This window comes from Eriocheir sinensis, chromosome 45, assembly GCF_024679095.1.
Source record: "Eriocheir sinensis breed Jianghai 21 chromosome 45, ASM2467909v1, whole genome shotgun sequence".
In the NCBI taxonomy this organism is placed as follows: Eukaryota; Metazoa; Arthropoda; class Malacostraca; order Decapoda; family Varunidae; genus Eriocheir; species Eriocheir sinensis.
Genome location: NC_066553.1, coordinates 6,291,345 through 6,305,572, shown reverse-complemented (window position 1 = coordinate 6,305,572; position 14,228 = coordinate 6,291,345). Strand labels below are relative to the sequence as shown.

General features: G+C 43.7%; 1 protein-coding gene across 1 annotated transcript in view; it reads right to left on the bottom strand.

Moving 5' to 3' along the window:
- Window positions 1–14,228, bottom strand: part of LOC126980680 (uncharacterized) — a 98,353-nt gene that overhangs the window by 72,857 nt on the left and 11,268 nt on the right. Inside the window, exon 2 of the transcript XR_007733459.1 lies at window positions 231–291. The gene's annotated coding sequence lies outside the window, so the exon portion shown is untranslated. The remainder of the gene's footprint in view (window positions 1–230; window positions 292–14,228) is intronic.

Genomic DNA, 14,228 nt, shown 5'->3' with positions numbered 1-14,228 from the left:
ACCTCTCTCATGCTCGTTTCCGAACATTTATGTGAGAAAAAAAAACATTGTAAAACAAGACGTACAAAATGCATATGTTGAAAGTAAGAAAATATATATCGTTCAAAACCTCATAAAAATGTTCATGGGAATGTTAGATTACTGGAAATTATTACTGAAACGAAAGACCTGAGAAAACGTGATGGAGCAATGTTTAAAAAGAAGACGGTAGAAATATCGAATTTGCAGACCTTTGGGATGAGTTGTCGGCCAGGAAAAACGCCCTCTCCCGGGAACCCTGACTCCGGCAAACTGTAAAGAGAGACGAAGAGATGACCTTCACGCAACACCTGAATGAGACTATGGGCCGCTTTCACAGTCACGCTTGTTTGTTTTGATCGTTACAAATGAGTGGCGATCGCCGCTATAATATTTTCACTTGAAACTGGCCGATGGGGTAGTGGCGGCTGCGGGGTTAGCCTAGCCCCGCACCTTACCAAATACTCTTAATACCTTTCTCTTCCTCTGCAGCCGCCACTACCCCATCGGCCAGTTTCACGTGGAAATACTGTAGCTGCGATTGCCGCCATTGGTAACGATCAAAACAAACAAAATGACTGTGAAAGCGGCCCTATATTCATTATTAGACGGCGGCAAGCACATGCAGAAATATAGGTCCGTGTGTGTGTGTGTGTGTGTGTGTGTGTGTCCTTCTCCTCCCTTCTCTCTCTCTCTCTCTCTCTCTCTCTCTCTCTCTCTCTCTCTCTCTCTCTCTCTCTCTCTCTCTCTCTCTCTCTCTCTCTCTCAATTTTCAGCCCACAAATGACGGGCCGAGACTAATTAACGAGACAAGGTGTTCCCGGAGGCGTGCTCGGCCGGGCGGTGACGGGCCAGACGAGACCAGACTCAACCTGCCTTGCCCTGCAGCCCTGTCTAGGAATAAGAGAGCAAAAAGGAACGTGTGTATATTCTTTTCGGTCATAGAGCTTAGAAATACGTAGAACTAGCGCTATTTCCGGAGGGGTTGTTGAATAGCGTGTGTATCAACCTCTTAAGTCCCTAATTTAAACAAGGACGCTGTTCTTTAACGAAGTGCGTGGACAGGCTTTGAAGAGACAGGAAAGAAGGGAATGAATGAAGAGGAGGGAAAAATGGCATGAGAGGAAATGAGGAGCTCCCGTTGGCAGAGGCTAATTGGTAGAACATAAAGGTTGACGAGTGTGGGAAGTGAGTGAAAGCCCTGGGATTACATACATACATTTTTTTTTTTTTTTTTTTTACGTCGTTGCCTGTTGCGCCGGTAGGCATCTTCCTGGTGGGGCCTGATGGTCGGCCCAAGGCTTCTTCCAGGTGGGGCCTGATGGTCGGCCCAGCCCGTTCTGGCGCAGGCGAGTGTTTATAGTGGCGCCATCTTGCATTGGCTCATGCTGCCCCCCGGAACTCGTTCTTGATTCGCTTGGACGGCTTCCTCTAGAGTCCGGGTTGATGGGTGGTCTTCAGGACAGCATGTGGGTAGTTTTAAGCCACTCGGCGGTGACTGAAAAATCCAAGTGGTAGCGTGGGGATTCGAACCCGCGTCGTCCATCACGCGGTGAATGTGGGCCCAGTACGCTACCAGTTCGGCCACCGCCTACCCAAATACATACATACATACATACATACATACAGACAGACAGACAGACAGACAGACAGAGAGAGAGAGAGAGAGAGAGAGAGAGAGAGAGAGAGAGAGAGAGAGAGAGAGAGAGAGAGAGAAGGGGAGGGCGGGGGGGCGACATATATACAGAGACACACATAGACAGAGATAGATAGGCAGACAGACAGACAGACGGACAAACACTGAAAGACAAACAGACAGATACAGACACACAGACACAGACTAACAAACAGGCAGCGTAATACAGGCAGTCTGATAAACTAACAGAAAGGCACACCCAGACGAATAGACACACAAACTGGCAGGCAGACACATTAACAATCAAAGACAATTACTTAGAAACACAATACGGACAGACAGACGAGAAAAAGATGATATTCGGATTATTAATGGAAAAAAAATATTAAGCTCTCCATAAACTCAGGAACCGTATCTTTAATTGTTCTCACAAGCCTGCTCATTCCCGTGATGCGGCTCATTAAATGATTAAGAGGAGATAACTATTTTTAATTCATTTTTCTCCTCATCTAATTGCTTCCCTTCCCTTACCCCTTCCACGCCTCTAGACTGATGCCTCTTCCCCCTTTAACTTAGGAGAAAAAATGTACCCCGAGCCTTCATACACTTCGCTTCCCAAACTTCACCGATTATTCACTCTCATTATCTTTCCCTATCTTAATTATCTCTCCTTCCTCATCCTAACTTCTTACGCTCTCCCTCTTTCCCACACACCTGAGTCCCTACATTCTAACCTTTTCACCGCTGCACAGCCCGTAGACTCTCCCTCCTCCCCTCTTTCCCCGGCCATTATACTCTTTCTTTAACCATCACCAGTCCACTATAACACCTCCTCCCTAACCCCCCCCCCCCCCCCGACACACACACACACACACACACACACACACACACACACACACACTGGGCCACTCAATCATCACAAAGGAGCAACTCATCGCTTGCAAAACCTACTATCACTCTCTATTTTACTTCTTCATTGCTTTATTGCTACTTCTTTATTGAGGTTAATGTTAGTGGTACCGTAATATAAATTCTCTCAGTAATCGTAACATCACACAAAGAGAATATATTACACAGATTTATCGCCGTGGTGTGAAACCTTCAAACTGCAGCTGCACGTGAACCTTCAGAGCAAGACAAGGACGAAAACAAGACACTCAGGCAAGAAGGGGATTGGAAGGGAAGCGTCTAGGGTCGGGAATCTCAGACGCATCCTCCCCTCACATCAACAGTAACAAAGGTATAGAAAAGAAGGTTAGTCGGGAAGGTTAGTCGGGTTCTAATGAGTGTTTCCTTGGGTTCATGTTACCGAAGAAGGGTCAGACTACCAGAAGAGTTAAATAACTACCCCTGGAAATGACCAAAACTCCTACGAAAGTCTTGTCAAATATGTGAGCTTGGGCGTCGAAATGTTTAAAAATATGACCGTAGGGCACCACAGCAAACCGGACGTCAACGAACGAACCAACGAACGAACGAGAGAGAGAGAGAGAGAGAGAGAGAGAGAGAGAGAGAGAGAGAGAGAGAGAGAGAGAGAGAGAGAGAGTTGTAGAGGAGATACAAAATAAGGGCGAAGGAGACGAAGGGAAGAACAAAAGGTCTGATAAAAATGTAATACCGTGGGATTGGATTAAAAGGGGAGACACGAGGAACACAGAGACAGGGATGGAAGGGTGAAGGCATGTGAGGATGAAGCCAGAACCTGTGAAGGGAAGGGAAGGTCAAGGAGCGGGAGGGGGGAATGAGACGTGAAGGGAAACACAGGAAACGTGAAACGACAAGATGAAGCAGATACGGTGAGGCGAGAAAATAAAAGGAGCTTGACGGTAAGACTTATTTTTCCAGGATAGTATCTTTTTTTTTTTTACAACTATGGAGACAGCTCAAGGGCACAAAAAATGGAAATAATAATAAAAAATAAAAAAACACTACTCGCTGCTCCTAAAAAAAAAAGAATCAAAAGAGGTGGACGAAAGAGAGGTTAATTTCGTGAGGATGATGATAAGTAATTTTAAAGTCGACAGCAACTATATCAGCCTTCTCGCGGCGGGAGTTTCAGGAGGGAGTTTCACGTGTACCTGAGGTCTATAATGCCAGCTTCCGCCTTTAGGTTGAGCTGCCTTGTTACCGAGAACACGGTGTTTGGATTACGTATTCAGTTAGACACAGGAATATTCTGTCTGCCACTGTGTGTTGTGTGTAATTGTGGAAATGGACTTAGGCAGAGGATCACTGAGTACAAATACATATATACTTAAAATATAACAAATCCGCCCCGGAGCTGCAGAACACGTGCGTCCCCTGTCAGACTGCACAGCAAGAAGCGGCATAGCGGGTGCTGATGATGAGTTCAACGGGCGAATGAGACTTTACAACAAGAAAGACGCGTCACAGCACAAAGTAAGGCGCGTCACAGCACTAATTAATACGCGTCACAGCACAAAGTAAGGCGCGTCACAGCACTAATTAATACGCGTCACAGCACAAAGTAAGGCGCGTCACAGCACTAATTAATACGCGTCACAGCACAAAGTAAGGCGCGTCACAGCACTAATTAATACGCGTCACAACACTAAGTAAGGCGCGTCACAGCACTAATTAATACGCGTCACAGCACTAAGTAAGGCGCGTCACAGCACTAATTATTACGCGTCACAGCACAAAGTAAGGCGCGTCACAGCACTAATTAATACGCGTCACAACACTAAGTAAGGCGCGTCACAGCACTAATTAATACGCGTCACAGCACAAAGTAAGGCGCATCACAGCACTAATTAATACGCGTCACAGCACAAAGTAAGGCGCGTCACAGCACTAATTAATACGCGTCACAACACTAAGTAAGGTGCGTCACAGCACTAATTAATACGCGTCACAACACTAAGTAAGGTGCGTCACAGCACTAATTAATACGCGTCACAGCACTAAGTAAGGTGCGTCACAGCACTAATTAATACGCGTCACAACACTAAGCAAGGCGCGTTCAAGGCATTAATTACAGCGCAAACAACATAATTAGCCGCGCGATTATTGCAAAGTTAACAGACTTAGGGCAAAATCTACAGCACCTCTGTAACGACTATGAGCAATCGGTGTATGGTTGGTGAGTACGGAGCACGACTGGTTACGGTGTGAAAAATTTGTGAAGGTTTTTGCCAGGAGGACAAGTGTGATTGCAAAAAAGCAAGGAGGAACTAGAGACGAAGGAAGACTGTTTAAGAGTTTCCCAGCGTAAGGGATAAAATAATGAAGATGCTGGTTAACTCATGCATAAGGGATTTGAACAGAATATGGATGAGCAGGAGTGGAAAGTTGTGTGCAGCAGGGCCGCGGGAGGGGAAAAGGCATTTAGTTTGCAAATTCAGAATAGCAGTCAGCATGAAAATATTGATAGGAGATAGAAAGAGAAGCAATATTACAGCGAAATTTAAAAGCTAGAAGACTGCAAGTAAAAGAAAGAGAGCTGATGATATATTTTGAGTTTTTAAAGTAAATGCAAACTTTTGGGAAAAATATACATAAATGATAAAACAAAGTAACAAACCATGACGGTTTTAAAAAAACTCATCCGGAGAAATGAAAAGTGTGGACCGGCTGGAAGTTTAAAGAAAAGAATGGCACAGACACCAGAATTTTACTCGCGGAAAAACTGTGGAACATGTCAAGTAATTTAGTGAGCAAAGGAACGAGTGTTTACCCCGGCCCTCACACCGCCTTGGCCACGCTGTTCATGCCGCCGCTGCTGCTGCTCTTGGACTCAAACGCACTGCGTCCCTGCATGTCCACACTCAGGTGCTCCCGGGGACACAAGCACCCGGGGCTCACAGTGTGTCCCCGCCCGTCAACATACTGGAGTTCCCGGCCACACACTCCAAGGGCTCACAAACACTGCGTGTCTCCGCACGTCGCCACACTGGTGCTCCCGGCCACCAAGGAAGGGGGCTTGATACATCTTTTCTGAAAGACTGATTCATTGTGATGAACATATGTACTTTATGGATTGCGTGTGTGTGTGTGTGTGTGTGTGTGTGTGTGTGTGTGTGTGTGTAAAGGTAAAGAGAGAGAGAGAGAGAGAGAGAGAGAGAGAGAGAGAGAGAGAGAGAGAGAGAGAGAGAGAGAGAGAGAGAGAGAGAGAGAGAGAGAGAGAGAGAGAGAGAGAAAAATTCTTGGTAAAGTGTTCTTGGACTGTCGTTTGGGTGCATATTCTGTACAATAAATTTTATCATCTTCAGCTGCCTTCTGAACGACTATTTTTGAGGATACGACATGTTACTTTGCCTCAGACGGGGTATTTTACAGTTAAAGATTTCGACAAAATTATTTTTCCGTCTAGCCTTAAGGCGTATGTCTGTCTGTTCGGCTACGCCCACGTTATACATTTTCGATCATTTCCTTTGTGGTATTACACCTTAAAGAAAAGTTAATATATCACCAGTTCGCAGCCCCAGCACATGACAGCCAAGGAATTAATGGTTCAGCGAGCTTGCATTTCACAAGAAGGGATCAGTCGCTTGCCGCCGGCTCCGAGGCAGAACCAAAATAAACGAGTCGACGAGCATAACGCGGTAGTTTTCCCCTGCATTGCCCTTGCTTCAGTGTAAGTGTGTGTGCATTAATTGATTTATTTGGTAATATTTACATAATATCAAAAGCAATCCAACCTAGGCCTAACACGGAATTCCCACTTTTTTTTTTTTTTGTTAATGATAAACTTGTAGAACATTACCTTTCTTTCATCATTCATATTTCCCACTGTACATTATATTATTTTTTTTCACTTTAAAAAATATACCTACTTTCTCATTTTATTTAACATATGAGAGACATTTAAACTTTTTGAAGGATTGCCTCACATTACTGACGCCTCGCAACCGCCGCCTCCTTCCCTGTCACACCATAACTCCAGACTTCTGTTTTGGTATGTTCATGTAATAATCCTGATCAGACATTCAAGACACAATGCTTAATTTCAATAAAGACATTAAGGTCGGCATTATAAGACACTTTCGCTACTCATATCAGCTATTTCTAAAGGCCAAAGAGGGGGTCAGTCGTTTTCAAATGAGTTTTTCTTTAGGTTCACGGCACAGAAGAAGGGTCACACTACCACCATGGCCATAAAACTACCCCTGGAAATGCCCACAACTCCTACGAAAGCCGTCTCAAATATGTGTTCTTGGGCGGCGAAATGTCTTATGATACGACCCTAAGAATCGGTGAAGAGGAACGACCAATATCGAAAGGAGCCCATGACACTCACACAGACTGCGGAGGGAAGCTGTGTTTACAAAAATGAGATATGAAAGGAAAAAAGTAAAAAAATATCGCCATCCGTGAGGGTATCAGTACACCTCTCCTCCCGAAATTGACCTCTCTTTCGGCCACCTCTTTTGATTCTTTTTTTGTAGGAGCAGCGAGTAGCGTGCTTTTTTTTTATTATTGTTTCCTTGTTTTATGCCCTTGAGCTGTCTCCTTCGTTGTAAAAAAAAAAGAAAAAAAAAGCACCTCAGTTCCTTTCATCATTGTTTATTTCAATGCGACAGAAAACAAACGAAGGTCCACTTTTAATCAGGAGGGAAACGGCTAATTAAGGGGACAGTTACATGAGCAATAGCAACGATTATTTTTATTAATGAGAACCACGATTTTTAGCCCGTGATGACTGTAGTGGAGTTGATGGTGGCGATCGTGGTGGTGGTGGTGATTGTGGTTGTGGTGGTGGTATTTGGGGATTGATTAGAGAGGAGCCAGAAATAGCAACCGTAAATTACTTCTCTCTCTCTCTCTTATTTTTACATTTGTTTCAGCATCCTCGTCACACCTCCCTACACTGACTATCTCTTACTTCTCCCACCCCTTATTTCAAACCCTTCCCAATTACTCTCCAATGCCTAACTCTTTCATCTTTCCTACCCCATCAAAAACCAAGCGATTCCAGCCCCACGCTTCCCCTTTCCTTGCGTATTTCCTACCTTACCTCTGCTATAATATCTTCTATCCTTCTTGCGTTTCATTGCACTTTCCACTCACTCCCCTCTACCTTTACCTCACACTCTCACCACATTCACTTCTAACACTCCATTATTCTCTTCACCACCTTCAAACCCATTATCACTACCCACTCTATCCTACCTTACTTCCTACTCCAGCAGCCACGTACAATCTCCTGCCTGGTATTACGTGGTCAAACAAAGGGCACTACGTCTTTTTACTGTCCCACTTTCAGTACAAAAAAGTCCTTAAAAATAAAATGCGCTGATGAGACCATTAACGTGGCTGAAGAAATTGGCTTCGGGACATCGGAGGTGATACGTCTTTTTATTTTTTGCTAGTTTATATGTTAATGTGGTCGGCAGTAACGAGTATTCTTGGTTTTTACTTATTACGTGTGTGTGAGTGTGTGTGTGTGTGTGTGTGTGTGTGTGTGTGTGTGTGTGTATTTACCTAGTTGTAGTTTTACAGCGCCTGGGCTTTACGCTCGTGTGGTCCCGTCTCCGTCTCTACATTTATCGAACTGTGTGTGGGTGGATGGGTGGGTGGGTGGGTGGGTAGGTGCGTGTGTGTGTGTGTGTGTGTGTGTGTGTGAAATTAAACATGTATTCTTATAACTATTCTATGCGTGGATTTTTTTTTTATCGAAGTCCTTTATTTTCGTTATTCATATTTACCCAGTTTTATTGTAGGATGCTTTTGCTTCGTTTCGCTCAGTAACGTGACCCAGGAACCATCTTTCCCCCTCTGCCAATTTGCTTTCCCTCTGTTCCCTTTTTTCTTTTTCTGTGACGCTATTCCAGTTATCTTTGTGTATCAACCCTTTCCTGTGCCCTCGTCCGAATATTCTCCTCTATATTTCTCACTCCCTTACTTTTCCTTCTACTCGTATTTCTCCCTCCGTATCTTATCTTGCTCTTTCCCTTAATATTCTTCGGTATCATTGATATTATTGTCAACGTTATCGTCTTCCTCCTCGTCCTCTCTCTTTCATTTTTCCATAAATTTGTTCTCCTGTTCTTCTTCATTGTCCTCCCCTTTATTGTCTCACCATCTTTCTCTCTTCTTCTTCTTCTTCTTGTTCTTCTTCTTCTGCTTATTTTGCGTCGTCGTCGTCGTCGTCGTCGTCTTCATCTACTTCAAGCGCTACTGCTACTACTACTACTGTTGCTATTACTACTACTACTACTACTACTACTACCACCACCACTACTATCACTACTACTACTACTACTACTACTACTACTACCACCACTAAACGACCTTGAAACACTCCCGCCCCTCTAACTGCTCCCGACCTTTGACAAGTAACTTCAGATATTCCAAGGAAAACGTTGCTCTTTTGCGGGTTCTTGTGCCTCAGGTCATCCACAATCCTTCGGCTGTTCTAGTGCCTTTTCCTGTGCCTTCTCAAGTTCCTGCAGTTGATGAATAAAGATACATGAGTCTCCTTGTTCTTTGAGGCTTACTCACTCCTCCTCATCCTACTCCTCCTCCTCCTTCTCCTCTTCCTCCTCCTCCTCCTTTTCCTCCTTCTTCTCCTCTTCCTCCTCCTCCTCCTCCTCCTCCTTCTCCTTCTCCTCTTCCTCCTCCTCCTCCTTTTCCTCCTTCTTCTCCTCTTCCTCCTCCTCCTCCTCCTCCTCCTCCTCCTTCTTCTCCTCCTCTTCCTCCTCCTCCTTCTCCTCTTCCTCCTCCTCCTCCATCTTCTCCTCTTCCTCCTCCTTCTTCTCCTCCTCTTCCTCCTCCTGTTCTTAGATTGTTTCAGTGTCTTAAGCTCCTGCGCCTCGAGGAACGAAATCAACCCGCTTTGTTCTATGAGCCTCTTGTTTTCCTTCCCCTTTACCTTCCGCATTATATTGTCTTAAGAGTGTCAGCTCCTCCTTTTGATCGCTGTCAGCCATTGTTTGAGGAAGCTCGCCGTGCTGTTGCTAAAACTCGTGAACAGCTTGGGGAAAGGGAAGGCCGTCGTCAGCCCCTCCCATCCTTTCCCCACAGCAAACAGCACCCTCCTCACCACGCACACAAGACTTCAAAAAACATATTCGCTTCTCTCACCACCTATTTCTAGAGGTCAAAGAGGGGGTCAGTCGTGTTCTAATGATTGTCTCTTCAGGTTCATGGTACAGAAGAAGGGTCACACTACCACCAGGATCAAAAACTACTCCTGGAAATGCCCACAACTCCTACGAAAGCCTTGTCAAATATGTGTTGCTGGACGTGGAAATGTCTTATAATACGACCCCAAATCTCCCAGGAGAATATTGTGAAATTTGATGGCTTTGATGAGGGGCTCCCCAGACCCTACACCTCAGTTTGACACGGTATTTTCAAGACCTTTTTTTTTTTTTTTTTGTCCTTCACTTCCGACTACAGTTCTTGCTCCAGTGTGTAAAATTTCTTTATTGTAACATTTTTTTTTTCTGAAGGAAGTAAAGATGGGATTGGGATTGCCGTCTATATTATTCTTTTTTTGTCGTGTGGTATCCAGCCTCATTTTGTATTGGAGGAGCATATTGCAGACCACATACTACGTACATCGCAGCCACAATACTCCTAGACAGTGAATCTGGCTTACATTCACTGATAGTTTGTTTAAAGTAGCAATTCTAGGTTAAAATTGCACTAAACGATCGAGGAACTAAAAAGATAAAATTTTACACGAGTTCCTTTCTCCTCCTCCTCCTCTTCCTCTTCCTTTTCCCCTTCCTCTTCTTCTTCCTCCTCCTCTTTATCATCATCACTTTCTTTTTATCCTCTCCCACCTCCTCCTGCTCCTCCTCATCTGCGCTTCCTTTACTTGAGGTTTCACAATTTCTTCTTTATTTTATTGCTCTTTGTTCCTTGATATATGGCTCATATTTTCTTCATTTTTGCTTCCCTTCTTTTCTTCTTCTTCATCTTCTTCTTCTTCTTCTTCTTCTTCTTCTATCTTTAAATTTATCTTCTTTTTCTTCTCCCTTTTCATCTTTAAAATTATCATCTTCCTCTTCTTTTCCTTCTTCTTCTTTCTCCTCCCTTCCATAATTTCCATATTATTATTATTATTATTATTATTATTATTATTATTATTATTATTATTATTATTATTATTATTATTATTAACATTATTATTATTATTATTATTTTTCAGTAAATCATTGTTAGTATGATTATCTGTACTTCTTGCCTTCTCAATCGACTTTATATTCCAGTCAGAATCGTCCTCTTTCTCCTCCAAATCTACTTCTTTCACCTTCACCACCTCCTGCACTAGCACCTGCTCTTGCTCCTTTTTCTCTTTTTGGGAGGACCTGCCACGCCACTAAGATAAGCCACTCCTCTTTGTCTCGTCTCTCCAGCGACAAGAACTTTCCATCCTTTCTCTTTGTCCCAAACAAGAAGCAGACGCCAGGCAGCCAGGAGGAGCGATGGAACGTTCCTTAGCCACCAGGACTTCGTCACTCACCGGAGGCTCTGTGTGTGTGAAGTTATTCTGGGCGTAGAGAAAGAAAAGGTTTAGAAGCTTTTATGGTTTTAGCTAAAGAAAATATAAAACACTTCTGAGTTTAGAGAGGGAACGAAAGAAAGGCTTTTTTTTTATCTCAGAGAGCGAGCATTGGGAAGCGTTTCCTTCTTCAAACAACGATATAAAGGTCCTGAGATTTCTCATAGAAAACTATCTAAAAATCCCTGATTTCAAAGTGGAAGTATCGGGAGTTTATTTTCTCAGTTAGTAGTTTAGTAAAAAAGTACAAATTTTCTGCTAATGATGCGCTAATAAGTGGTGTGAAATGGTTTTGAAAGTTGATGTTTTTACACATGTATGCTCAACAGGCGGAACAGTTTTACACAAGTACACATGCACACACAAGGGCATACGCACGTTCATACACACACACACACACACACACACACACACACACACACACACACACACACACACACACACACACACACACTGGAGTACATACTTTTCTTCCCACACACCCTCCCTCCCATCGTTTCCAGGAATCCATAATTCCAACAATCTATCGTTCAAAAGAATACTCATCTAATACTGTGACAATATACTGGCAGAGAGTGAGTGCTGTGTTCTCGTGATGCTAGGGAAAAAAGCGATGATTATATATATCGCCAACACACACACCTACACCGTCCTCCCACTCACTCTGTCTACACTCAACCCAGGATATTCCAGCCGGGTAATCCTGATGATTTACAAAGATCTTTTTAGTGATATCGCGGTGTTGGAATACTTGTCACTCAGGTAAGCATGATGCACAAAAGACCCAGCCAAGGCAGAGCTGATGCCTCCCCAAGCACCATCTCACTACTAAGTCTGTAACCTGAGTGATTTGTCGATGCCACTCCACAAGCACCCCGCCATCAGCTGTCACATGACCCACGGATTGAGATGGAGATGGCTTCAGGAATAGCAAGTCCTCGGCAGCTGAGAGTTTTTGCCCTGCCCTTCCCATCACTACACTGCACTCCGTCCCCCTTTCAAAGCTATCTTAACGCCACACTTCCACTTCACACACACACACACACACACACACACACACACACACACACACACACACACACACACACACACACACACACACACACACACACACACACACGCACACCAAAAAAAAAAAAAAAACACGCAGAAAGAACACAAACACATACTACGCGATATCTTCCCATGAATTTCAGCAGAACAGAAAAAAATATATGCCTGAAAGAAAGAATTGGACGCAAGCGGAAAGGCAGATGGCGGAAAACCGACGAGCAAGGACACAGAGACGAAGATGGGAATATGAAACGGAATAGGAGAAGCGAAAAACGACACAATTTTTCTCACCACACGAAACCCTCCAAAAAGACACCACCTGTCTCTCCTGTTTCCTCCTCCTCTCTCTTTCCTTCTCTTCTTCTCCCCTTCCTTCTTGTCCTCGTTCTTCCGCATCCCTCTCCCCTGCCTCTTCTCCTTTTCCTATTCCTCACTTTTCCGCTTTTTTCTCATCCTTGTCTTCGTCGTCTTTTTTTTCCTTTTTTTTCTCTCCCTCTGCACCTCCTCTCCCTACTCCTACGTCTTTCCTTCCTCCTCCTCCTTTTCCTCCACCTCCTTTTTATTTTAGTTCTTTTCTCCTTTTTAATGCTTTTCTTTTTCTTCTTATTCTATTCCTCCTCCTCCTCTTCCTCCTTTTTAATCCTCCTTCGCCACTTATTCCTTCCCTCATTCTTGCCCAGGTAATGTAATGTTTTATCGTGAACACCTGCCTCTCTTCACCCTATCACGGGGAATAGGTTGAGGGGCAATAAACAGCCAGAGAAGGGAGAGAAAAATGAAAGCAAAGTGTGTGTGTGTGTGTGTGTGTGTGTGTGTGTGTGTGTGTGTGTGTGTGTGTGTGTGTGTGTGTGTGTGTGTGTGTGTGTGTGTGTTCCCCAGTGCGTCTGACATCTCTCTTCATTTCCTTTCATCTGATTTTGTTTTCTTGGTATGTAAATGATTTTGATTTTTCTTCCGGTTTCGTTCCCGCTGTCCTTCATCATATATTGTTTCTCTTACTCTTTTTCCTTTGTATTAGCTCAACACTAAACACATGGGAGGTAAACGAAACCACAAAGGAGGGAAAACACAAAATATAAAGAAACATGAGGGCGAAAGAGGAAAAGGGAGTGGTATAACAAGACAATTGATCCCCACAAGAAAAATAAAAATTACGAGGAAGGATGAGAGAAAATCCGAAGGTGAAAGAAACCAACAAAAACTGCAGTCGGGAGTCGCCAGAGGGAAGGAAGCTGGAAGAGGAAGGAAAGGAAAAACTACACCGTCAAAGATGAGGAGTATATATTTCTAGAAAGAAGAGAAAACCTGGTGGAAGAGAAAAATATTTAAGAAGAGAAAAATATGGGGAGTCGGAAAGGAAGCTGGAGAATCTGAGGCATAAAAAAGGGGAAAAAAAAAAAAAGAAATGTCAGAAGGAATAGAGAAGAGTAAAAAAAAAGCGAAACAGGATTAAAAACTATTTGAGGTTACAAGAAAACTGGAAAAAACGGAGGTGAAAAAGAAAGAGAAAGAATCTGGAAATGTCACGCCGAATACAGAAGATAGAGGAGGAGGAAGAGGAGGAGGAGGAGGAGGAGGAGGAGGAGGAGGAGGAGGAGGAGGAGGAGGAGGAGGAAGAAGCAAGAAGTAAGCTGGGAAAATTGAGGCAAAAAAAGGAAAACAAAAAAAGGAAATGTCGGGAGGAATAGAAAAGAATAAAAAAAAAGCGAAACAGGATTAAAAACTATTTGAGGTAAAAAGAAAACTGGAAAAAACGGAGGTGAAAAAGAAAGAGAAAGAAACTGGAAATGTCACGAGAAATACAGAAGATAGAGGAGGAGGAGGAGAAAGAGGAGGAGGAGGAGGAGGAGGAGGAGGAGGAGGAGGAGAAAGCAAGAAATAAGCTGGGAAAATTGAGGAGAGAAGGAACAGGAAGAGGAACAGGAACAGTAGGAAGGAACAGGAAGAGAACAGGAGAGGAACAGGAACAGGAAGAGAAGGAACAGGAGGAGGAACAGGAGAAGGAACAGGAGGAGGAACAGGAGAAGGAACAGGAAGAGAAGGAAA